The 27,307-nt window shown below is 39.3% G+C and overlaps 3 non-coding genes and 8 pseudogenes across 3 annotated transcripts; all 11 read left to right on the top strand.

The window, feature by feature from the left end:
* The first annotated feature begins 17,520 nt into the window (after positions 1–17,520).
* On the top strand, positions 17,521–17,639 carry LOC128651122 (uncharacterized; annotated as a pseudogene).
* Positions 17,640–18,447: 808 nt separating this feature from the next.
* LOC128650685 (5S ribosomal RNA) lies at positions 18,448–18,566 on the top strand. The gene has a single exon (XR_008400949.1). It is a non-coding gene; the product is annotated as a 5S ribosomal RNA (ribosomal RNA).
* Positions 18,567–18,916: 350 nt separating this feature from the next.
* Positions 18,917–19,034, top strand: LOC128650917 (uncharacterized; annotated as a pseudogene).
* An 821-nt stretch (positions 19,035–19,855) lies between these two features.
* On the top strand, positions 19,856–19,974 carry LOC128650940 (uncharacterized; annotated as a pseudogene).
* Positions 19,975–20,325: 351 nt separating this feature from the next.
* On the top strand, positions 20,326–20,444 carry LOC128651121 (uncharacterized; annotated as a pseudogene).
* Positions 20,445–21,252: 808 nt separating this feature from the next.
* LOC128650674 (5S ribosomal RNA) lies at positions 21,253–21,371 on the top strand. Its single transcript, XR_008400938.1, has one exon. It is a non-coding gene; the product is annotated as a 5S ribosomal RNA (ribosomal RNA).
* Positions 21,372–22,049: 678 nt separating this feature from the next.
* On the top strand, positions 22,050–22,168 carry LOC128650989 (uncharacterized; annotated as a pseudogene).
* Positions 22,169–22,355: 187 nt separating this feature from the next.
* On the top strand, positions 22,356–22,473 carry LOC128650900 (uncharacterized; annotated as a pseudogene).
* Positions 22,474–22,830: 357 nt separating this feature from the next.
* LOC128650827 (uncharacterized) lies at positions 22,831–22,949 on the top strand (annotated as a pseudogene).
* A 356-nt stretch (positions 22,950–23,305) lies between these two features.
* On the top strand, positions 23,306–23,425 carry LOC128650876 (uncharacterized; annotated as a pseudogene).
* A 353-nt stretch (positions 23,426–23,778) lies between these two features.
* On the top strand, positions 23,779–23,897 carry LOC128650785 (5S ribosomal RNA). Its single transcript, XR_008401042.1, has one exon. It is a non-coding gene; the product is annotated as a 5S ribosomal RNA (ribosomal RNA).
* The last annotated feature ends 3,410 nt before the right edge of the window (positions 23,898–27,307 follow it).

Genomic DNA, 27,307 nt, shown 5'->3' with positions numbered 1-27,307 from the left:
TGAAGAAACAACAAAAGTCGATTCGTATGAGACTCTGCTAAATGTAAAGACTGAGCAAGTACCAAGATATCGTCCAAATAAGGAAATACCACAATACCCTGTTCTCTGATTACAGACAGAAGGGCACCGAGAATCTTTGTGAAAATTCTTGGAGCTGTAGCAAGGCCAAACGGTAGAGCCACAAATTGGTAATGCTTGTCTAGAAAAGAGAATCTCAGGAACTGATAGTGATCTGGATGAATCGGAATATGCAGATATGCATCCTGTAAATCTATTGTGGACATATAATTCCCTTGCTGAACAAAAGGCAATATAGTCCTTACAGTTACCATCTTGAACGTTGGTATCCTTACATAACGATTCAATAATTTTAGATCCAGAACTGGTCTGAAGGAATTCTCCTTCTTTGGTACAATGAAGAGATTTGAATAAAACCCCATCCCCTGTTCCGGAACTGGAACTGGCATAATTACTCCAGCCAACTCTAGATCTGAAACACAATTCAGAAATGCTTGAGCTTTCACTGGATTTACTGGGACATGGGAAAGAAAAAATCTCTTTGCAGGAGGTCTCATCTTGAAACCAATTCTGTACCCTTCTGAAACAATGTTCTGAATCCAAAGATTGTGAACAGAATTGATCCAAATTTCTTTGAAAAAACGTAACCTGCCCCCTACCAGCTGAACTGGAATGAGGGCCGTACCTTCATGTGAACTTAGAAGCAGGCTTTGCCTTTCTAGCAGGCTTGGATTTATTCCAGACTGGAGATGGTTTCCAAACTGAAACTGCTCCTGAGGACGAAGGATCAGGCTTTTGTACTTTGTTGAAACGAAAGGAACGAAAACGATTGTTAGCCCTGTTTTTACCTTTAGACTTTTTATCCTGTGGTAAAAAAGTTCCTTTCCCACCAGTAACAGTTGAAATAATAGAATCCAACTGAGAACCAAATAATTTGTTTCCCTGGAAAGAAATGGAAAGTAGAGTTGATTTAGAAGCCATATCAGCATTCCAGGTCTTAAGCCATAAAGCTCTTCTGGCTAAGATAGCCAGAGACATAAACCTAACATCAACTCTAATAATATCAAAAATGGCATCACAGATGAAATTATTAGCATGCTGGAGAAGAATAATAATATCATGAGAATCACGATTTGTTACTTGTTGCGCTAGAGTTTCCAACCAAAAAGTTGAAGCTGCAGCAACATCAGCCAATGATATAGCAGGTCTAAGAAGATTACCTGAACATAGATAAGCTTTTCTTAGAAAAGATTCAATTTTTCTATCTAAAGGATCCTTAAACGAGGTACCATCTGACGTAGGAATGGTAGTACGTTTAGCAAGGGTAGAAATAGCCCCATCAACTTTAGGGATTTTGTCCCAAAATTCTAACCTGTCAGGCGGAACAGGATATAATTGCTTAAAACGTTTAGAAGGAGTAAATGAATTACCCAATTTATCCCATTCCTTAGAAATTACTGCAGAAATAGCATTAGGAACAGGAAAGACTTCTGGAATAACCGCAGGAGCTTTAAAAACCTTATCCAAACGTATAGAATTAGTATCAAGAGGACTAGAATCCTCTATTTCTAAAGCAATTAGTACTTCTTTAAGTAAAGAGCGAATAAATTCCATCTTAAATAAATATGAAGATTTATCAGCATCAATCTCTGAGATAGAATCCTCTGAACCAGAAGAGTCCAAAGAATCAGAATGATGGTGTTCATTTAAAAATTCATCTGTAGAGAGAGAAGATTTAAAAGACTTTTTACGTTTACTAGAAGGAGAAATAACAGACAAAGCCTTCTTTATGGATTCAGAAACAAAATCTCTTATGTTATCAGGAACATTCTGCACCTTAGATGTTGAGGGAACTGCAACAGGCAATGGTACATCACTAAAGGAAATATTATCTGCTTTAACAAGTTTGTCATGACAATTATTACAAACAACAGCTGGAGGAATAGCTACCAAAAGTTTACAGCAGATACACTTAGCTTTGGTAGATCCAGCAGGCAGTGGTTTTCCTGTAGTATCTTCTGGCTCAGATGCAACGTGAGACATCTTGCAATATGTAAGAGAAAAAACAACATATAAAGCAAAATAGATCAAATTCCTTATAAGACAGTTTCAGGAATGGGAAAAAAATGCCAAACATCAAGCTTCTAGCAACCAGAAGCAAATGAAAAATGAGACTGAAATAATGTGGAGACAAAAACGACGCCCATATTTTTTGGCGCCAAATAAGACGCCCACATTATTTGGCGCCTAAATGCTTTTGGCGCCAAAAATGACGCCACATCCGGAACGCCGACATTTTTGGCGCAAAATAACGTCAAAAATGACGCAACTTCCGGCGACACGTATGACGCCGGAAACGGAAAAGAATTTTTGCGCCAAAAAAGTCCGCGCCAAGAATGACGCAATAAAATGAAGCATTTTCAGCCCCCGCGAGCCTAACAGCCCACAGGGAAAAAAGTCAAATTTTTGAGGTAAGAAAAAATATGATAATTTAAAGCATAATCCCAAATATGAAACTGACTGTCTGGAAATAAGGAAAGTTGAACATTCTGAGTCAAGGCAAATAAATGTTTGAATACATATATTTAGAACTTTATAAATAAAGTGCCCAACCATAGCTTAGAGTGTCACAGAAAATAAGACTTACTTACCCCAGGACACTCATCTACATGTTTGTAGAAAGCCAAACCAGTACTGAAACGAGAATCAGTAGAGGAAATGGTAAATATAAGAGTATATCGTCGATCTGAAAAGGGAGGTAAGAGATGAATCTCTACGACCGATAACAGAGAACCTTATGAAATAGACCCCGTAGAAGGAGATCACTGCATTCAATAGGCAATACTCTCTTCACATCCCTCTGACATTCACTGCACGCTGAGAGGAAAACCGGGCTCCAACTTGCTGCGGAGCGCATATCAACGTAGAATCTAGCACAAACTTACTTCACCACCTCCCTTGGAGGCAAAGTTTGTAAAACTGATTTGTGGGTGTGGTGAGGGGTGTATTTATAGGCATTTTAAGGTTTGGGAAACTTTGCCCCTCCTGGTAGGAATGTATATCCCATACGTCACTAGCTCATGGACTCTTGTTAATTACATGAAAGAAATATACATTGTAATATCTGTCAGGAATCCATGAATAACTGCTCACATGTGTACATATATTTTTTTTAGTAGACAACCCAAAGTATTGATCTTGGCCCATTTTGGTATATTTAATGCCACCATTTATCTGCCAAACGCGATCAAATAATAAAAAAAAAATTAAGCAAGCCATACTGCTCCAAAGAGCCGTAGAATGGTGCCACAGTTAAACACCTAAAGCATTGGAAACACATAGACAACATGATCCTTAAAGGGACATGAAATCCAATTTTTTTCTTTAATGATTTAGAAAGAGCATAACATTTTAAACAACTTTCTAATTTACTTCTATTATCTAATTTGCTTTAATCTCTTGATATACTTTGGTGAAAAGCATATCTAGATAGGCTAAGTAACTGCTAATTGGTTGCTGCACATAGATGCCTCACGTGATTGGCTCACCCATGTGCATTGCTATTTTTTCAACAAAGGATATCTAAAGACTGAAGCAAATTAGATAATAGACGTAAATTGGAATGTTGTTTAAAATTGTGTTCTCTACTTGAATCATTAAATAATTTTTTTGGGTTTAGTGTCCCTTTAACTCCAGGGATCTAGCCGCACTATTATGGACAAATGCACAATACAGACCCACTAACATCTCAGACTTCCCACTTCTGGAAGAAATGCTTACAGAGGGGGACAAAGTAAGGCACACAAGCTCCCACATTTCTACCCCGCACTCCCCTTTGACACCAATATATGGCAATCACAAACTCCCTCTGCATATCAACCCAACACAGACCCTGCCGATCTTTCCAACAAACTGCATCTATACAGTAACAGAAGCAGAGAGACTCAAAACGCCACAAGAATTACAACCCGATCACCCTACCCTCGCAGCATCATGGTTCGCATGTTCACAAATTAAACACTACCTTAGTACACACAGAAGTAAAAAAACACTTGTTCAGACGCGCCACCGCATTTTAGACACTTTGCACCATGGCTCATATGCCTAAAAACTTTATTTCCATTAATTATAAAATCCGCCTGACACCCTCAGAGGACTTGCTCCCTACATACACCATCCAATGGCACAAGGAATTAGGTATTACCTGTACATCTAAGGAATGGAGACGCTTGTTTAAACTAGGAAGAAGTGTCTCAGTCTCAGCTCATACTCAAGAATCACATTACAAACTACTGAGCAGGTGGTATCTTACACCAGCCAGGCTGACATAGATTTACCCCACAACATCAGGCAGGTGTTGGAGGGGATGTGGAGCAGAGGGCTCCCTAATACGCATATGGTGGGACTGCCCCCTTGTGGAGAACTACTGGAAAGCAGAATGGTCAGAAATGAATACGATTTTAGAAACAGACATCCCTAGAACACCTGAAACTCTGATTTTCCATTTCACAACTAAAATTAAAAACAAACTAAAAAAAGCTCTCCTAGTTTTAATGCTGGCCTGCGCTAAAAGCCTCATACCAGCCAATTGGAAAACAACCAATATTCCCACTGTGAAGGAGTGGAGAACTAAAATGTCGCTGACCTTGGAACTAGAAAGATATCAGTACTTACGCACTTTGCAAATTGGGACACACGAAGTGATGCTCCAGATGTGGACCGCCAACAAACAGAACACTGAAAAACGGCCTAAACATAGGCTATTCTGTTTCCCCTAGAAACAACACATACCCACCCGCCTTCCCTTCCCCTCGTGCTCCACCCTCCCTCTCTCCCATACTAATTAGAAATATAAAAAATCCATAAGCACATATGATTTAGCTCAACTCTGGGTTAAACTTGTCAAATTAGGCTACTTGAGTGCAAAAACATTCTTTGAGCTACAATTAGTAGTTACTTTGTTAGTATACTATATCTTATTTATGTTATTTCTGCATTCATATAGCATATCCTAGCATTAAAATTGAAATATACCAAAGGTTAAAAACAGAAAACAGGCAAACAAAAACAATGTATAAGAGCCAAAGACAGGAGTATGGAATCAATATTGCTAATATGTGGACCTTTCGCCATTGAACTTTTTTTATAATCAATTTTTATTGAGATTCTTGGCAGATACAATATAAAGCCTTAGTCCATTTACAACAAGATGTAAGGTACAGAGTATATACAATGAGATATGATAGGTAATTCGCTACATAACAGGTTCGTAGGTCTATAACAATAATGATAGACTATACCAGCATCTTCTTAAGAAATAAGTATAACTAAACGTCTTTATGTATCAAACCGTACCTGTATATCAGGGTATAAAAAGGAAAAAACACTTTCAATTATAGAAGTGCTGAAGGCACATCTAATAGTCAACTCTAATTTCAATCGATGAATATGCAAATGGCCTTGCTGTAGTGGAATCTCGTTTTTCATAGGGTTAGCATTAACAAACCTCCTGTAATATGTGAGATCACTTTTGGACCCTAATAAAGGTAAATGGTTTGAGGGAGGAGTTTAATTGGTAAAGACTGTCACCCCTGGGCTAATAATAGGAGTTAGCGGGGAATGGTACAACGGACGAGAGCTGCTCTATGTAAGGGGGAGTGGGGGGAGGAGGTAAAGTGGTTTGGGGGATTAGCTAATATTGTGAGACGGGTGTGAAGAGGCTTATACGAGAGGTCAAGTCTAGTAGTGGTGGGATAAGGACATCTGGAAGAGGACTATGGGAGAAGTTCATGATTAATGAAATGAGCGGGTGGGGGTACCTGAGCCGATGAGTAGATGAGCTAGGATAGATGGGTACCAAATAGGGACAAAGAGGTTGGGATTACGTTGAGGTTTGGAGTGGCGGAGGTCTTAAAGCTCTGTGGGCCCTTTCTATTTCCAGCGGAGGGGGCGTGAGGATTCTCTTTAATGTGTTGAAAGAGGCCTTGTAGGTAGACCATCAGGTCTGTTGGTTTTATAGATTCTGGGACTCCTCTAATGCGAAGGATGCTCCTCCTATTCCTATTTTCAAGGTCCTCTATCTTTTCTTGAAGAGCATCGATTTTAGAGTCATGTATAGAAGATTGCGTGTAAAGAGATCCTACTATTTTGTTCATGGATTCTTGCGTGCCTTCTATTTCTACGATTCTCTCCCCCATTTCAGAGATATCCCTGCGCATGCTGGTTAGTTCCCTGGTAATAAGGGACTTGAGGGAGTCAAAGTCTTCCTTAGAAGGGAGGTTGGCTAAATCCTGTTTAAACTGCGCTAAATAATCTGGGGATGACTGAGAGCTAGTGGTTGCAGGCACATCTGGAGTAGGAGGGTCTGGATTATCAGCTGTGGTGGAGTGGAAAAAAGAACTGACCAAAGTGGCCGGGTTGGTCTGACTTTTAGTATTTTTATCTACTGTTAGCTTTGTTTTTGGATGCCATTTTTTTCATTTTTTTATTATATATATTTTTTTATTTATTTTTTTATTTACTTTCTTTCTTTTCTTTTTTACTCCTTTGTTGATTTATTTCCTTTATGCTTTCTATTTGAGCTGAGAAGTGGAGTAGGTCCTGAGGCAGTAAGGGTGCCTAAGTGCTTTCTCAAGGGGGGAGCTGTTGTTTTTTTTTTAAAGATGGCAGTGGTGTGAGTTATGTAACAGTAGGAGCCACATATATCAGTTTATGTCTAGCTTGTATTCCTGTTCTTTTTCTAGTGTAGCAGAGGAGGGGTGCAGCTCTTAGTCAGGGATTTAGCGTAAATATTGTAATCACTCACATTTGTGGTATAAACTCCACTAAGATCTGAGGCAAGGAATTGTTTAATGGAGGTTATGTAAAATAAACTCTTAGCAGGGCCTTCAGAAGAATCCACATAAGCTGTGTGGAATGAAAGATGTCACCTACATGAAGCGGTTCACTGTGGGGACCTGTGAGGAAAGCGCTCTCAGCACTGTCTGTATTCAAAGCGGTGTAACGGACCTTGTCGTTATTTCATTGCTAGGCTAGGTGCGTGATCTTCCCGGTGTGAGTAACGGGTTCCCCAGGGTCATGGCATAAATGCAAGCTGCGTTGCAACAGGAGACATCCGATGTCTCGTGGGCTGCAGGATGCCGGCAGAGTCACTGTTAGCGGACTGAGATTCTGATCGCACAAGCCGAACAGCTCGTTTTAACTGGTGATGTCTTCACATCTAGAGCTGTAGGGTTTCAGCAGCTTAATGCGATGTGTTGATAGCGTTTACCACTGTTTTCTCTGATGTTTGTCCGACTGTTGTACCGGAGCTGTACAATTACACGGCCATTAGCCTGCTTGGCCAAGCCCCATAGTTACGTTTTCCTATTGTATTTTTTTAAATGTTTTTAGTGAAATATTCTGTTGGCATTAGTGTTTCATTAGCCCCTATATATGTTTATTAAAACATTGCAGAATGGATAACATGAAGACATTAGGGTAGATTGGTGCAAAGTGCCAAATATGGACATTTGTGCAATCAAGTAAATATTATGGAAACACTTTCTGGCTCTGTCCAGCATTTACTGTTTAGTTACTTGATACAATGCAAGTGTTATTAAAGAAAACACAATGATTTAAAGTGACCTTTCCTCTTCAGCTCTTAAAGGGACATAAAACACCCTGACAGGGCTGAACATTTCTGAAAACATTGTCACTTTTCTGCAGTTATTTTCAGTGACAAACTGACCCCTACAATGTTCCTTATTTGGAGAAGCCAATTCAGATAAGCTTGCCACTGTCATTTTGTTAGCAAGACTAACATTGCTTCATATTATCTCTGTGCAGTCAAATTAGGCACAAATTAGGAACAACTACAAAGTTTGACTTTAGAGAACAAAGCAAAATAGTTACTAGAAGTAAATTGTTGTTTTTTTAAATTATGTGATAATTCTGAATTATTTCATCTTTCTGAATAATAAAAAAAAAGTTTAATGTCCCTTTAATTTCCATGTTAAGTTTTATTTCCATTAAGAGGATTTCTAAAATGTGTTCCCTACGCCACAAGTGGAGCAGCAAATCTAATGTGATTTGTCACAAGTCTGGGCATGTTTAGCCTACATACAAATAGAATGTTCTATAGAAATCTAATGTGATTTGTCACAAGTCTGGGCATGTTTAGCCTACATACAAATAGAATGTTCTATAGAAATCTAATGTGATTTGTCACAAGTCTGGACATGTTTAGCCTACATACAAATAGAATGTTCTATAGAAATCTAATGTGATTTGTCACAAGTCTGGACATGTTTAGCCTACATACAAATAGAATGTTCTATAGAAATCTAATGTGATTTGTCACAAGTCTGGGCATGTTTAGCCTACATACAAATAGAATGTTCTATAGAAATCTAATGTGATTTGTCACAAGTCTGGACATGTTTAGCCTACATACAAATAGAATGTTCTATAGCAATCTAATGTGATTTGTCACAAGTCTGGGCATGTTTAGCCTACATACAAATAGAATGTTCTATAGAAATCTAATGTGACTTGTCACAAGTCTGGACATGTTTAGCCTACATACAAATAGAATGTTCTATAGAAATCTAATGTGATTTGTCACAAGTCTGGACATGTTTAGCCTACATACAAATAGAATGTTCTATAGAAATGTAATGTGATTTGTCACAAGTCTGGGCATGTTTAGCCTACATACAAATAGAATGTTCTATAGAAATCTAATGTGATTTGTCACAAGTCTGGACATGTTTAGCCTACATACAAATAGAATGTTCTATAGAAATCTAATGTGATTTGTCACAAGTCTGGACATGTTTAGCCTACATACAAATAAAATGTTCTATAGAAATCTAATGTGATTTCTCACAAGTCTGGACATGTTTAGCCTACATACAAATAGAATGTTCTATAGAAATCTAATGTGATTTGTCACAAGTCTGGACATGTTTAGCCTACATACAAATAGAATGTTCTATAGAAATCTAATGTGATTTGTCACAAGTCTGGACATGTTTAGCCTACATACAAATAGAATGTTCTATAGAAATGTAATGTGATTTGTCACAAGTCTGGGCATGTTTAGCCTACATACAAATAGAATGTTCTACAGAAATCTAATGTGATTTGTCACAAGTCTGGACATGTTTAGCCTACATACAAATAGAATGTTCTACAGAAATCTAATGTGATTTGTCACAAGTCTGGACATGTTTAGCCTACATACAAATAAAATGTTCTATAGAAATCTAATGTGATTTGTCACAAGTCTGGACATGTTTAGCCTACATACAAATAGAATGTTCTATAGAAATGTAATGTGATTTGTCACAAGTCTGGACATGTTTAGCCTACATACAAATAGAATGTTCTATAGAAATGTAATGTGATTTGTCACAAGTCTGGACATGTTTAGCCTACATACAAATAGAATGTTCTATAGAAATGTAATGTGATTTGTCACAAGTCTGGACATGTTTAGCCTACATACAAATAGAATGTTCTATAGAAATGTAATGTGATTTGTCACAAGTCTGGGCATGTTTAGCCTACATACAAATAGAATGTTCTATAGAAATCTAATGTGATTTGTCACCAGTCTGGACATGTTTAGCCTACATACAAATAGAATGTTCTATAGAAATCTAATATGATTTGTCACAAGTCTGGACATGTTTAGCCTACATACAAATAGAATGTTCTATAGAAATGTAATGTGATTTGTCACAAGTCTGGACATGTTTAGCCTACATACAAATAGAATGTTCTATAGAAATGTAATGTGATTTGTCACAAGTCTGGACATGTTTAGCCTACATACAAATAGAATGTTCTATGGAAATGTAATGTGATTTGTCACAAGTCTGGACATGTTTAGCCTACATACAAATAGAATGTTCTATAGAAATGTAATGTGATTTGTCACAAGTCTGGACATGTTTAGCCTACATACAAATAGAATGTTCTATAGAAATGTAATGTGATTTGTCACAAGTCTGGACATGTTTAGCCTACATACAAATAGAATGTTCTATAGAAATCTAATGTGATTTGTCACAAGTCTGGGCATGTTTAGCCTACATACAAATAGAATGTTCTATAGAAATCTAATGTGATTTGTCACCAGTCTGGACATGTTTAGCCTACATACAAATAGAATGTTCTATAGAAATCTAATATGATTTGTCACAAGTCTGGACATGTTTAGCCTACATACAAATAGAATGTTCTATAGAAATGTAATGTGATTTGTCACAAGTCTGGACATGTTTAGCCTACATACAAATAGAATGTTCTATAGAAATGTAATGTGATTTGTCACAAGTCTGGACATGTTTAGCCTACATACAAATAGAATGTTCTATGGAAATGTAATGTGATTTGTCACAAGTCTGGACATGTTTAGCCTACATACAAATAGAATGTTCTATAGAAATGTAATGTGATTTGTCACAAGTCTGGACATGTTTAGCCTACATACAAATAGAATGTTCTATAGAAATGTAATGTGATTTGTCACAAGTCTGGACATGTTTAGCCTACATACAAATAGAATGTTCTATAGAAATCTAATGTGATTTGTCACAAGTCTGGGCATGTTTAGCCTACATACAAATAGAATGTTCTATAGAAATCTAATGTGATTTGTCACCAGTCTGGACATGTTTAGCCTACATACAAATAGAATGTTCTATAGAAATCTAATATGATTTGTCACAAGTCTGGACATGTTTAGCCTACATACAAATAGAATGTTCTATAGAAATGTTATGTGATTTGTCACAAGTCTGGACATGTTTAGCCTACATACAAATAGAATGTTCTATAGAAATGTAATGTGATTTGTCACAAGTCTGGACATGTTTAGCCTACATACAAATAGAATGTTCTATAGAAATGTAATGTGATTTCTCACAAGTCTGGACATGTTTAGCCTACATACAAATAGAATGTTCTATAGAAATCTAATGTGATTTGTCACAAGTCTGGACATGTTTAGCCTACATACAAATAGAATGTTCTATAGAAATCTAATGTGATTTGTCACAAGTCTGGACATGTTTAGCCTACATACAAATAGAATGTTCTATAGAAATGTAATGTGATTTGTCACAAGTCTGGGCATGTTTAGCCTACATACAAATAGAATGTTCTATAGAAATGTAATGTGATTTGTCACCAGTCTGGACATGTTTAGCCTACATACAAATAGAATGTTCTATAGAAATGTAATGTGATTTGTCACAAGTCTGGACATGTTTAGCCTACATACAAATAGAATGTTCTATAGAAATGTAATGTGATTTGTCACAAGTCTGGACATGTTTAGCCTACATACAAATAGAATGTTCTATAGAAATGTAATGTGATTTGTCACAAGTCTGGACATGTTTAGCCTACATACAAATAGAATGTTCTATAGAAATGTAATGTGATTTGTCACAAGTCTGGACATGTTTAGCCTACATACAAATAGAATGTTCTATAGAAATGTAATGTGATTTGTCACAAGTCTGGACATGTTTAGCCTACATACAAATAGAATGTTCTATAGAAATGTAATGTGATTTGTCACAAGTCTGGACATGTTTAGCCTACATACAAATAGATTGTTCTATAGAAATGTAATGTGATTTGTCACAAGTCTGGACATGTTTAGCCTACATACAAATAGAATGTTCTATAGAAATGTAGAAGATTAAAAGGTGATAGAGTGGGTTTGTTGACCATAATATGAAACATGGTGGATTTAATAAAGGGATAGAAATGTGAATAAATTCATTACAATGTGAAGAAGCATCTTTGTAATATACTTCCCTTAGCAAAACTGCTTCTAGTAAAGGCTATTAGTGTTTTTCTGTGGCATACGCACATATCCTGTGCACCAGTATTTACACTCAGAGAGCTGGGGGTGACGTGTACTTTGTTTGTGCCATAGAAGCCACCACTGACTCTCTGAGAAGGTGTAGTGTTTGATTGCTGGTGCACGGCCCTCACAGGATATGTGCGTATGCTGCAGAAAAACACTAATATCTTTTACTAGAAGCATTTTTGCTAATGGAAGTATACGGAAATAATGCTTCTATTTTACATTGAAATTCACCCATGCACGCTTTAGTATTGACCTTTCTATTCCTTTAAATTGTTTAATTGGAGAGATTAAAGCACCAGTAAATACAGCAGATTTGCACAATCTACAAATGCTTGATAACAAGACAATGCAATAGCACTTAGTTATGTCTATTTCCACTCCCACTGCATCATGTGACAGCCACCAGCCAATCACAAATGCATACAAACTTATTCTTGCACATGCTCAGTAGTTGCTGGTGACGCAAAAAGTTTAAATATAAAAAGCCTGTGTACATTTTGTTAATTAAAGTAAATTGAAAAGTTGTTTAAAATTGCGTGCTCTATCTGAATCATAAACAAATATTTTCATTTGAGGGTCCCTTTAATTAAATGTAAGCACAGGTATAGGTGCATTTACTGTAAGTTCATTTTCAGACATATGCAAGTTTTTTGTTTTGTTTAATTGTGACAGATGTTTTGTATAACAGCTCATATTAGTAGATGTATAATGTGACTGTAACTTGTTTATCTGTTGCTGCAAGCGCCCAATTGTAATGTTCTCTAACAACAACAAAAAGAAAAAAAATATGCATCAGTGAAGCTGCCCTTGTACATAAGACATTTAAATAATATAATATTTTATAAACATTGCAATACATAGTAACTGTATCATAAGCAGACCTTTTAACTTGCATTACAAATAGAGGTTTAGCACACCTGTGGGTAAATGTTAAATTATAGTGCTGAGGCTGCCCCTTGCATGAGTGACCTGTCAGTAAGAGGTATGGTCAGAAAGCAGGGTAAGTGGAGAACAGCATTTGATTGGCTGTACAAACCTCCTAATGGGAAGTTTAAAAAACAGAGAGCTCCTTTTTATATTATAAAAGTCTGCTGGCTACAAACTGCCACTATGTACTGCATAACATACTTATGTTTACTTTGCTTTCAAATACATTTTACGGGCGCGATCCGATATACGGCGCAGGTTTCGGCGCAAGCATGGAAACCTGCGCCACCCGTAGTTTCACCTCGCACATCGGCTATCACATATACGGCGCCGGCAGTTGCTAAAGTGCCGTAAGTCGCACAAACTAGCGATGTCCAGAAATAAGCGTAAGTACAAATTTCTGGAATCGCCAGTGACTTACGGCACTTTAGAAACTGCCGCCGCCTAAAAAAACTAACTAAAGTATAAAATATCCCGTAACTGTCTAACACGCCTCCCAAAAATAGCCCGACACGTATACCCCTCTATCCGCAATCCCCCCTCTCACTCCTAACAAGATATGTATTAACCCCTAAGCCGCCGCTCCCGGACCCCGCTGCCACCTATATTATATGTATTAACCCCTAATCTGATCCCCCTACACCGCCGCCACCTATATTATATGTATTACCCCCTAATCTGACCCCCCTACACCGCCGCCACCTATATTAACCCCTAATCTGATCCCCCTACACCGCCTCCACCTATATTATATGTATTACCCCCTAATCTGACCCCCCTACACCGCCACCACCTATATTATATGTATTACCCCCTAATCTGACCCCCCCTACACTGCCCCCACCTATATTAACTATATTAAGCCCTAATCGGAGCCCCCTACACCGCCGCCACCTATATTAACTATATTACCCCCTAAACCTAAGTCTAACCCTAACACTCCCTAACTTAATTATTATTTCAATAAATCTAAATAATATTAATATTATTAACTAAATTATTCCTATTTAAAACTAAATACTTACCTATAAAATAAACCCTAATATAGCTACAATATAATTAATAATTACATTGTAGCTATTTTAGGGTTTATATTTATTTTACAGGTAACTTTGTATTTATTTTAACTAGGTACAATAGCTATTAAATAGTTAATAACTATTTAATAGCTACCTAGTTAAAATAATTACAAAATTACCTGTAAAATAAATCCTAACCTAAGTTACAAATACACCTAACACTACACTATCAATAAATTAATTAAATAAACTATAATTATCTAAACTAAAATACAATTAAATAAACTAAACTAAATTACCAAAAAAAAAACACTAAATTACCAAAAATAAAAAAATATTACAAGAATTTTAAGATAATTACACCTAATCTAAGTCCCCTAATAAAAAAAAAGCCCCCCAAAATAATAAAATGTCCCTACCCTAAACTAAATTACAAAAGTAATCAGCTCTATTACCAGCCCTTAAAAGGGCCTTTTGCGTGGCATTGCCCCAAAGTAATCTGCTCTTTTAACTGTAAAAAAAAGAACATCCCCCCCCCACATTACAACCCACCACCCACACACCGCTACTCTAAAACCCACCCGATCCCCCCTCAAAAAAACCTAAGTCTAACCCCCAAGTGGTCCTTACCTGTTCTGAAGATTGGCGGAGAAGGTCCTGTTCCAGACGGAGAAGTCTTCTTCTAAGCGGCGACCTCTTCTTCTTCCAGGAACCAGCCGGCGCGGAGTGGAGGAGTTGAAGACCGATGACCGCGGAGCTGAAGACCGTCGACTCTGGAACTGAAGAGCGGCCATGCTGGAACTGAATATCGGCGACGCTGGAACTGAATACTGCAGAGCCATGGAGCGTGGAGGATCCTGTTCATACGATCTCCGCCGTAAACTGAATATTAATTAAAGGTACGCGATTAAAAATGGCGTCCCTTGAATTCCTATTGGATGATTTGAGTCTTCAAATTCAAATCAGCCAATCGGATGACAGCTACTGTAGTTCTATTGGCTGATTTGAATAGCCAATAGAATAAGAGCTACTGTAATTCTATTTGCTATTCAAATCAGCCAATAGAATTACAGTAGCTATTATTCTATTGGCTATTCAAATCAGCCAATAGAATTACAGTAGCTCTCATCCGATTGACTGATTTGAATTTGAAGGCTCAAATCAGCCAATAGGAATTCAAGGGATGCCATTTTTAATTGCGTACCTTGAATTCCTATTCAGTGTACGGCGGAGATCGTATGAAGAGGATCCTCCACGCTCCATGGCTCTGAAGTCTTCAGTTCCAGCGTCGCCGATCTTCAGTTCCAGCATGGCTGGTCTTCAGTTCCAGAGTTGACGGTCTTTAGCTCCGCGGTCATCGGTCTTCAACTCCTCCGCTCCGCGCCGGCTGGATCCTGGAAGAAGAAGAGGTCGCCGCTTGGAAGAAGACTTCTCCGCCTGGAACAGGACCTTCTCCGTCGGTATTCAGGAAAGGTAAGGACCACTTGGGGGTTAGACTTAGGTTTTTTTAAGGGGGGATCGTGTGGGTTTTAGAGTAGGGGTGTGTGGGTGGTGGGTTGTAATGTGCGAGGGGGGGTTGTTCTTTTTTTTACAGGTAAAAGAGCTGATTACTTTGGGGCAATGCCCCGCAAAAGGCCTTTTTAAGGGCTGGTAATAGAGCTGATTACTTTTGTAATTTAATTTAGGGTAGGGAAATTTTATTATTTTGGGGGGCTTTTTTTATTAGGGGGCTTAGATTAGGTGTAATTAGCTTAAAATGCTTCTAATATTTTTTTATTTTTTTGTAATTTAGTGTTTGTTTTTGTAATTTAGTTTATTTAATTGTATTTTAGTTTAGATAATTGTAGTTTATTTAAATAAGTTAATGATAGTGTAGTGTTAGGTGTATTTGTAACTTAGGTTAGGATTTATTTTACAGGTAATTTTGTAATTATTTTAACTAGGTAGCTATTAAATAGTTATTAACTATTTAATAGCTATTGTACCTAGTTAAAATAAATACAAAGTTACCTGTAAAATAAATATAAACCCTAAAATAGCTACAATGTAATTATTAATTATATTGTAGCTATCTTAGGGTTTATTTTAAAGGTAAATATTTAGATTTAAATAGGAATAATTTAGTTAATAATATTAATATTATTTAGATTTATTGAAATAATAATTAAGTTAGGGGGCTTAAGGGTTAGACTTAGGTTTAGGGGGTAATATAGTTAATATAGGTTGAGGCGGTGTAGGGGGCTCAAATTAGGGGTTAATATAGTTAATATAGGGGGCGGCGGTGTAGGGGGCTCAGATTAGGGGTTAATATAGTTAATATAGGTGGCGGCGGTATAGAGGGGTCAGATTAGGGGGTAATACATATAATATAGGTGGCGGCGGTGTAGGGGGGTCATTTTAGGGGGTAATACATATAATATAGGTGGCGGCGGTGTAGGGGGATTAGATTAGGGGTTAATACATTTAATATAGGTGGTGGCGGTGTAGGGGGGTCAGATTAGGGGGTAATACATTTAATATAGGTGGCGGCCGTGTAGGGGGATTAGATTAGTGGTTAATATATTTAATATAGATGGGGGCGGTGTAGGGGGATTAGATTAGGGGTTAATATATTTAATATAGGTGGCGGCGGTGTAGGGGGGTCAGATTAGGGGGTAATACATTTAATGTAGGTGGCGGCGGGGTCCGGGAGCGGCGGTTTAGGGGTTAAACACTTTATTAGGTATTGCGCTGGGGGATTGTGGTTGACAGGTAGATAGACATTGCGCCTGCGTTAGGTGTTCAATACTCAGCGTAAGGCTTACTACTAAGATTTCCTTACGCTGTATATTGGATACCAAACTGCGCGGCTTTTCTATACCAGTCTATGGGTCAAAAAACTACGGCCGAAGGGTGAAATATACGAGCGTAACTTCTAGTTCAGTGCAAAATTTGGCGTCGCCGGCTTTTGCGGGCGACGCTGCATATCGGACCGGGCCCTACATTTGTATTTCACCTGATTTAAAGCTAGAGATACTGAGGAATCAGATCTAAATAACCCTATGTTGCAATTCTTCATTATAATACTACTCTATGCTAGACTTAAAGGGACATGAAATCCAAAATGTTTTCGTTCACAATTCTGATAGAGAATACAATTTTAAACAATATTCCAATTTACTACCATTATTTAATTTGCTTCATTCTTTAGATACAAGGCATTTATATACAGTTATCAATCAGTAGCCACTGAGCATATTTAGATATGCTTTTCAACAAAGGATATCAATAGAATGAAGCAAATTGAACAATAGAAATACAGTTGTTTAAAACTGGAACACCGAGTGCGGTAGGCTTTTTTCTTAGATTTTTTAAAACAACTATGCATGCGTAATATCTCCTGAAAGTGGCGATATTCTTTGAAACAACTGTATCTTGCAATTCCTTAAAAAACACGTCAATTTGAAATAAAGATAATTATCTTTTGTAAAGACAGACAGACTGGCAGACAGACAGAGAGGCAGGAATCCTTATCAGTGTATACTTTTTGTCATGGGTCAGCGAGTTATTTTGGGCCTGTACTGCCATTTTTTATTTATTCATTTGCGGTCAAAATTTTAACCCCATATTAGCTCTTCCATTGCTTACGAAGCTGTGAATGAAGGCATGAACAAGCTTAATTCACGCTGGGTACAAACAGAATATGCCTACCGCCATACTACTCTGAATGCACCCAATCCTGTCTGATCTCGGAAGTTAAGCAGAGTCAGGCCCGGACATTACCTGGATGTGTGACTGCCTGGGAACACTGAGTCCAGTAGGCTCTTTTCTTTGATTTGTTAAAACAACTATGCATGTGTAATATCTCCTGAAAGTGGCGATATTCATTGAAACAATTTTATCTTGCAATTCCTTAAAAAACACATCCATTTGAAATAAAGATAATTATCTTTTGTAAAGACAGACAGACTGGCAGGCAGACAGACAGAGAGGCAGGTAAACCTTATCAGTGTATACTTTTTGTCATGGGACAGCGAGTTATTCTGGGCCTGTACTGGCATTTTTTATTTATTCATTTGGGTTAAAATTTTATCCCCATTTTAGCTCTTCCACTGCTTACAATGCTGTGAATGAAGGCATGAGCAAGCTTAAAGGGACAGTAAACACCAGAATTTGTGTTGTTTAAAAAGGTAGATAATCCCTTTATTACCCATTCCCCAATTTTGCATAACCAACACAGTTATAATAATACACTTTTTACCTCTGTGATTACCTTGTATCTAAGCCTCTGCAAACTGCCCCCTTATTTCAGTTCTTTTGACAGATATGCATTTTTAGCCAATCAATGCTTGCTCTTAGGAGCTTCACGTGCCGGAGCTCAATGTTATCTATATGAAACACATGAACTAACGCCCTCTAGTGGTGAAAAACTGTCAAAATGCTTTCCGATTAGAGGCAGTCTTCAAGGTCTAAGAAATTAGCACATGAACTAAGAATACCAAGAGAACAAAGCAAAATTGGTAATAAAAGTAAATTGGAAAGTTGTTTAAAATTACATGCCCTATTTAAATCATGAAGGATTTTTTTTTACTTTACTGTCCCTTTAATTCACGCTGGGTACAAGCTGAAAATGCCTACCGCCATACTACTCTGAATGCACCCGATCCCGTCTGATCTCGGAAGTTAAGCAGGGTCAGGCCCGGACAGTACCTGGATTGGTGACCGCCTGGGAACACCGAGTGCGGTAGGCTTTTTTCTTTGATTTTTTTAAACAACTATGCATGCGTAATATCTCCTGAATGTGGCAATATTCATTAAAACAACTATATCTTGCAATTCCTTAAAAAACACGTCAATTTGAAATAAAGATAATTCTCTTTTTTATAAAGACAGACAGACTGGCAGACAGACAGAGAGGCAGGAATCCTTATCAGTGTATACTTTTTGTCATGGGACAGCGAGTTATTCTGGGCCTGTACTGGCATTTTTTATTTATTCATTTTGGTTAAAATTTTATCCCCATTTTAGCTCTTCCACTGCTTACAATGCTGTGAATGAAGGCATGAGCAAGCTTAATTCACGCTGGGTACAAACAGAAAATGCCTACCGCCATACTACACTGAATGCACCCAATCCTGTCTGATCTTGGAAGTTAAGCAGGGTCAGGCCGGACAGTACCTGGATGGGTGACTTCCTGGGCACACCGAGTGCGGTAGGCTTTTTTCTTTGATTTTTTTTAAAACAACTATGCATGCGTCTCCTGAAAGTGGCGATATTCATTGAAACAACTGTATCTTGCAATGCCTTAAAAAACACGTCAATTTGAAATAAAGATAATTATCTTTTGTAAAGACAGACAGACTGGCAGGCAGACAGACAGAGAGGCAGGTAACCTTATCCGTGTATACTTTTTGTCATGGGTCAGTGAATTATTCTGGGCCTGTACTGGCATTTTTTATTTATTCATTTGCGGTCAAAATTTTAACCCCATATTAGCCCTTCCATTGCTTACAAAGCTGTGAATGAAGGCATGAGCAAGCTTAATTCATGCTGGGTACAAGCAGAAAATGCTTCCGCCATACTACTCTGAATGCACCCAATCCTGTTTGATCTCGGAAGTTAAGCAGGGTCAGGCCCGGACATTACCTGGATGTGTGACTGCCTGGGAACACTGATCCCGTTAGGATCTTTTCTTTGATTTGTTAAAACAACTATGCATGAGTAATATCTCCTGAAAGTGGCGATATTCATTGAAACAATTTTATCTTGCAATTCCTTAAAAAACACGTCCATTTGAAATAAAGATAAATATCTTTTGTAAAGACAGACAGACTGGCAGGCAGACAGACAGAGAGGCAGGTAAACCTTATCCGAGTATACTTTTTGTCATGGGACAGCGAGTTATTCTGGGCCTGTACTGGCATTTTTTATTTATTCATTTGGGTTAAAATTGTATCTCCATTTTAGCTCTTCCACTGCGTACAATGCTGTGAATGAAGGCATGAGCAAGCTTAATTCACGCTGGGTACAAATAGAAAATGCGTACCGCCGTACTACTCTGAATGCACCCGATCCCGCCTGATCTCGGAAATTAACCAGGGTCGGGCCCGGACAGTACCTGGATGGGTGACCGCCTGGGAACACCGAGTGCGGTAGGCTTCTTTCTTTGATTTTTTAAAACAACTATGCATGCGTAATATCTCCTGAATGTGGCAATATTCATTAAAACAACTATATCTTGCCATTCCTTAAAAAACATGTCAATTTGAAATAAAGATAATTCTCTTTTTTATAAAGACAGACAGACTGGCAGACAGACAGAGAGGCAGGAATCCTTATCAGTGTATACTTTTTGTCATGGGTCAGCGAGTTATTTTGGGCCTGTACTGCCATTTTTTATTTATTCATTTGCGGTCAAAATTTTAACCCCATATTAGCTCTTCCATTGCTTACGAAGCTGTGAATGAAGGCATGAACAAGCTTAATTCACGCTGGGTACAAACAGAAAATGCCTACCGCCATACTACTCTGAATGCACCCAATCCTGTCTGATCTCGGAAGTTAAGCAGAGTCAGGCCCGGACATTACCTGGATGTGTGACTGCCTGGGAACACTGAGTCCAGTAGGCTCTTTTCTTTGATTTGTTAAAACAACTATGCATGTGTAATATCTCCTGAAAGTGGCGATATTCATTGAAACAATTTTATCTTGCAATTCCTTAAAAAACACATCCATTTGAAATAAAGATAATTATCTTTTGTAAAGACAGACAGACTGGCAGGCAGACAGACAGAGAGGCAGGTAAACCTTATCCGTGTATACTTTTTGTCATGGGACAGCGAGTTATTCTGGGCCTGTACTGGCATTTTTTATTTATTCATTTGGGTTAAAATTTTATCCCCATTTTAGCTCTTCCACTGCTTACAATGCTGTGAATGAAGGCATGAGCAAGCTTAAAGGGACAGTAAACACCAGAATTTGTGTTGTTTAAAAAGGTAGATAATCCCTTTATTACCCATTCCCCAATTTTGCATAACCAACACAGTTATAATAATACACTTTTTACCTCTGTGATTACCTTGTATCTAAGCCTCTGCAAACTGCCCCCTTATTTCAGTTCTTTTGACAGATATGCATTTTTAGCCAATCAATGCTTGCTCTTAGGAGCTTCACGTGCCGGAGCTCAATGTTATCTATATGAAACACATGAACTAACGCCCTCTAGTGGTGAAAAACTGTCAAAATGCTTTCCGATTAGAGGCAGTCTTCAAGGTCTAAGAAATTAGCACATGAACTAAGAATACCAAGAGAACAAAGCAAAATTGGTAATAAAAGTAAATTGGAAAGTTGTTTAAAATTACATGCCCTATTTAAATCATGAAGGATATTTTTTTACTTTACTGTCCCTTTAATTCACGCTGGGTACAAGCTGAAAATGCCTACCGCCATACTACTCTGAATGCACCCGATCCCGTCTGATCTCGGAAGTTAAGCAGGGTCAGGCCCGGACAGTACCTGGATTGGTGACCGCCTGGGAACACCGAGTGCGGTAGGCTTTTTTCTTTGATTTTTTTAAACAACTATGCATGCGTAATATCTCCTGAATGTGGCAATATTCATTAAAACAACTATATCTTGCAATTCCTTAAAAAACACGTCAATTTGAAATAAAGATAATTCTCTTTTTTATAAAGGCAGACAGACAGAGAGGCAGGAATCCTTATCAGTGTATACTTTTTGTCATGGGACAGCGAGTTATTCTGGGCCTGTACTGGCATTTTTTATTTATTCATTTTGGTTAAAATTTTATCCCCATTTTAGCTCTTCCACTGCTTACAATGCTGTGAATGAAGGCATGAGCAAGCTTAATTCACGCTGGGTACAATCAGAAAATGATTTTTTTTAAAACAACTATGCATGCGTCTCCTGAAAGTGGCGATATTCATTGAAACAACTGTATCTTGCAATGCCTTAAAAAACACGTCAATTTGAAATAAAGATAATTATCTTTTGTAAAGACAGACAGACTGGCAGGCAGACAGACAGAGAGGCAGGTAACCTTATCCGTGTATACTTTTTGTCATGGGTCAGTGAATTATTCTGGGCCTGTACTGGCATTTTTTATTTATTCATTTGCGGTCAAAATTTTAACCCCATATTAGCCCTTCCATTGCTTACAAAGCTGTGAATGAAGGCATGAGCAAGCTTAATTCATGCTGGGTACAAGCAGAAAATGCTTCCGCCATACTACTCTGAATGCACCCGATCCCGTCTGATCTCGGTAATTAAGCAGGTTCAGGCCCGGACATTACCTGGGTGGGTGACCACCTGGGAACACCGAGTGCGGAAGACTTTTTTCTTTGATTTTTTAAAAACAACTATGCATGCGTAATATCTCCTGAAACTGGCGATATTCATTGAAACAACTTATTTATTCATTTGGGTTAACATTTTATCCCCATTTTAGCTCTTCCACTGCTTACAATGCTGTGAATGAAGGCATGAGCAAGCTTAATTTACGCTTGGAACAAACAGAAAATGCCTACCGCCATACTACACTGAATGCACCCAATCCCGTCTGATCTTGGAAGTTAAGCAGGGTCAGGCCGGACAGTACCTGGATGGGTGACTTCCTGTGCACACCGAGTGCGGTAGGCTTTTTTCTTTGATTTTTTTAAAACAACTATGAATGCGTAATATCTCCTGAAAGTGGCGATATTCATTGAAACAACTTTATCTTACAATTCCTTAAAAAACACATCAATTTCAAATAAAGATAATTATCTTTTGTAAAGACAGACAGACTGGCAGGCAGGCAGACAGACAGAGAGGCAGGTAACCTTATCCGTGTATACTTTTTGTCATGGGTCAGCGAGTTATTCTGGGCCTGTACTGGCATTTTTTATTTATTCATTTGGGTTAAAATGTTATCCCCATTTTAGCTCTTCCACTGCTTACAATGCTGTGAATGAAGGCATGAGCAAGCTTAATTCATGCTGGGTACAAGCAGAAAATGCCTACCGCCATAATACTCTGAATGCAACCGATCCCGTCTGATCTCGGAAGTTAAGCAGAGTCAGGCCCGGACAGTACCTGGATTGGTGACTGCCTGGGAACACCGAGTGCGGTAGGCTTTTTGCTTTAATTTTTTAAAACAACTATGCATGCGTAATATCTCCTAAAAGTGGCGATATTCATTGAAACAACTGTATCTTGCAATTCCTTAAAAAACACGTCAATTTCAAATAAAGATAATTATCTTTTGTAAAGACAGACAGACAGGCAGGCAGGCAGACAGACAGAGAGGCAGGTAACCTTATCCGTGTATACTTTTTGTCATGGGTCAGCGAGTTATTCTGGACCTGTACTGGCATTTTTATTTTTTCATTTGCGATCAAAATTTTATCCCCATTTTAGCTCTTCCACTGCTTACAATGCTGTGAATGAAGGCATGAGCAAGCTTAATTAATGCTGGGTACAAACAGAAAATGCCTACCGCCATACTACTCTGAATGCACCCGATCCCATCTGATCTCTGTAGGTTAAGCAGGGTCAGGCCCGGACAGTACCTGGATGGGTGACCACCTGGGAACACCAAGTGTGGTATGCTTTTTTCTTTGATTTTTTAAAACTATGCATGCGCAATATCTCCTGAAAGTGGCAATATTCATTGAAACAACTGTATCTTGCAATTCCTTAAAAAACACGTCAATTTGAAATAAAGATAATTATATTTTGTAAAGACAAACAGACTGGCAGGCAGGCAGACAGACAGAGAGGCAGGTAACCTTATCCGTGTATACTTTTTGTCATGGGACAGCGAGTTATTCTGGGCCTGTACTGGCATATTTTATTTATTCATTTGGGTTAAAATTTTATCCCCATTTTAGCTTTTACACTGCTTACAATGCTATGAATGAAGGCATGAGCAAGCTTAATTCACGCTGGGTACAAATAGAAAATGCCTACCGCCATACTACTCTGAATGCACCCGATCCCGTCTGATCTCGGAAATGAACCAGGGTCGGGCCCGGACAGTACCTGGATGGGTGACCGCCTGGGAACACCGAGTGCGGTAGGCTTCTTTCTTTTATTTTTTTAAACAACTATGCATGCGTAATATCTCCTGAAAGTGGCAATATTCATTGAAACAACTGTATCTTGCAATTTCTAAAAAAACACATCAATTTGAAATAAAGATAATTCTCTTTTTTATAAAGACAGACAGACTGGCAGGCAGACAGACAGAGAGGCAGGAATCCTTATAAGTGTATACTTTTTGACATGGGTCAGCGAGTTATTTTGGGCCTGTACTGCCATTTTTTATTTATTCATTTGCGGTCAAAAATTTTAACCCCATATTAGCTCTTCCATTGCTTACAAAGCTGTGAATGAAGGCATGAGCAAGCTTAATTCACACTGGGTACAAACAGAAAATGCCTACTGCCATACTACAGTATCCCGTTGTTTGTTACATTAAAGTTGATTTAAAAAAAAACTTTGAGTGGAGGTCACATGTTTCCTGTCTAGAGCGGAGCTCCAGTCTGCAGCTAGAATCCTTTGCAGGGGAGCGCTACAGACACCATAGAGAGGGGGATCTCTGCACCACAGGATAGGACTACAGACACCATAGAGAGGGGGATCCATGCACCACAGGGGGAAATCTGCAGGTACCATAGAGAGGGGGGAGACAGGCAGCACGGGTCGGGTAGTGTGCCCTAGACACCGCACAGTCACACACACACATTTTATTATTGCAACATAAAATTAGGCAGGATTACTAGAAAAATAAAAAAAAGTTTTTAAAAAATAGATTATTTTGCTACATGGCCTGGAGTGGCTCCTTCTTTTCATTCAGCTAACAGTTACTTCCCTCATACAGGCAGTGCTGCTGATGAGGCCCCAGATCTGCATCCCTACCTGCAGCCACTAAACTTGTATGCCAGGAACTGAGCAAAATGATGCGCTATACGCATAAACCTCGCTATGTGGTTTCCCTTTGCTCAGCTGGTTACCAAATGATGTGGTCCTGCACTGCAGCAGCCCACCAGGAAAAGTTCTGGCATCCCGGCCAGCCAATCCGGCCCTGTTTAGATGCCTTAAAGGGACAGGAAATCCCCAAATGTTCTTTCATGATTTGGATAGAACATACAATTTTAAACAACTTTCCAACTTACTTCCATTATCACATTTGCTTCATTCTCTTGTTATCCTTTGCTAAATGAACAGCATTGCCCTACTGGCAGCAAAATGAGCACATCTAGTTAGCCAATCACAAAAGACAAATGTGTGCAGGCACCAATTAGCAGCAGCTCCCACTAGTGTAGAATATGTGCGTATTCTTTTACAACAAGGGATACCAAGAGAACAAATCACATTTGAAAATAGAAGTGAATTTAAAAGTGTCTAAAAATGACATGCTCTATCAGAATCATGCAGGTTTAATTTAGACTTTCCGATTCCACATATACATTTATGGGTATTAAACACACTAATACATTTATGGGTATTAAACACACTAATACTCACCTTGAGTATGGAGTGCAGTTCTGGGGAACAATCTAAAAAAAAGACTTTGCAGACTTAGACAAAGCTCAAAGAAGGGCCACAAAGCTAATAATGGGAATAGGGAATTTAAGCTATGATGAGAGGTTAGCCAAACTGGGTCTGTTTTCTCTAGAAGAAATGCGCTTGGGAGGTGACGTGATTACTTTATATAACTACTAGTCCTAAAGCCCGTTCACACGGGCCATTTTTTGCAGTACATCGGTCCCACCCCTTGCTCTCTCTCTCCCCCTCTCTTTTGTGCTCTCTCCCCCTCTCTTTTGCACTCTCTCCCCCTCTCTTTTGCGTTCTCTCTCGCTCCACCTCTCTTTTGCTCTCTCTCGCTCCACCTCTCTTTTGCTCTCTCTCTCCCCCCTCTATTTTGCTCTCTCTCCCCCCTCTCTTTTGCTCTCTCTCTCCCCCCTCTCTTTTGCTCTCTCTCCCCCTCTCTTTTGTGCTCTCTCCCCCTCTCTTTTGCTCTCTCTTTCTCCTTTTCTCTGTTGCTCCCTCTCTCCCCCTCTATTTTGCTCTCTCTCCACCTCTCTTTTGCTCTCTCTCCCCTTTCATTTGCTTTCTCACCCCCTCTCTTTTGCTCTTCCCATCTCTTTTGCGCTCTCTCTCCCACCTCTTTTTTACGTTCTCTCTCCCCCTTCTCTTTTGCGTTCTCACTTTTGCGCTCTCTCTCCCCCTCTCTTTTGTGCTCTCTCTCTCCCCCTCTCTTTTGCTCTCTCTCTCTCTCCCCCTCTCTTTTGTGCTCTCTCTCTCCCCCCTCTCTTTTGTGCTCTCTCTCTCGCCCCCTCTCTTTTGCGCTCTCTCTCCCCCTTCTCTTTTGCGTCTCTCTCCCCCTCTCTTTTGCCCTCTCTCCCCCCTCTCTTTTGAGCTCTCTCTCCCTCTCTCTTTTGCTCCCTCTCTCCCCCTCTCTTTTGCTCTCTCTCCCCCTCTCTTTTTCTCTCGCTCCCCCTCTTTTTTGCTCTCTCGCTCCCCCTCTCTTTTGCGCTCTCTTTCTCCCCCTCTCTTTTGCGCTCTCTCTCCCCCTCTCTTTTGCGCTCTCTCTCTCTCCACTCTCTTTTGCTCTCTCTCTCCCCCTCTCTTTTGCGCTCTCTCTCTCCCCCCTCTCTTTTGCGCTCTCTCCCTCCCCCTCTCTTTTGTGCTCTCTCTCTCCCCCCTCTCTTTTACGCTCTCTCTCCCCTCTCTTTGCGCTCTCTCTCCCCCCTCTCTTTTGCGTCTCTCTCCCCCTCTCTCCCCCCTCTCTTTTGCGCTCTCTCTCCGCTCTCTCTTTTGCTCCCTCTCTCCCCCTCTCTTTTGCTCTCTCTCCCCCTCTCTTTTGCTCTCTCTCCCCCTCTCTTTTGCTCTCTCGCTCCCCCTCTCTTTTGCTCTCTCTCTCTACCCCTCTCTTTTGCTCTCTCTCTCTACCCCTCTCTTTTGTGCTCTCTCTCCCCCTCTCTTTTGCGCTCTCTCTCTCCCCCTCTCTTTTGCGCTCTCTCTCTCCCCCCTCTCTTTTGCGCTCTCTCTCCCCCCTCTCTTTTGCGTCTCTCTCCCCCTCTCTCCCCCCTCTCTTTTGCGCTCTCTCTCCCCTCTCTCTTTTGCTCCCTCTCTCCCCCTCTCTTTTGCTCTCTCTCCCCCTCTCTTTTGCTCTCTCTCCCCCTCTCTTTTGCTCTCTCGCTCCCCCTCTCTTTTGCTCTCTCTCTCTACCCCTCTCTTTTGCTCTCTCTCTCTACCCCTCTCTTTTGCGCTCTCTCCCCCTCTCTTTTGCGCTCTCTCTCTCCCCCTCTCTTTTGCGCTCTCTCTCTCCCCCCTCTCTTTTGCACTCTCCCCCCTCTCTTTTGCGCTCTCTCTCTCCCCCCTCTATTTTGCTCTGTCTCTCCTTTTGTTTTGCTCTCTCTCTCCATCTCTCTCTTTTGCTCTCTCTTTCCCCCCTCTCTTTTGCTCTCTCTCTCCCCTCTCTCCC

Source organism: Bombina bombina, chromosome 2 (genome assembly GCF_027579735.1).
Source record: "Bombina bombina isolate aBomBom1 chromosome 2, aBomBom1.pri, whole genome shotgun sequence".
Taxonomy (NCBI): domain Eukaryota; kingdom Metazoa; phylum Chordata; class Amphibia; order Anura; family Bombinatoridae; genus Bombina; species Bombina bombina.
This window is presented reverse-complemented; position numbering and strand designations above follow the sequence as displayed.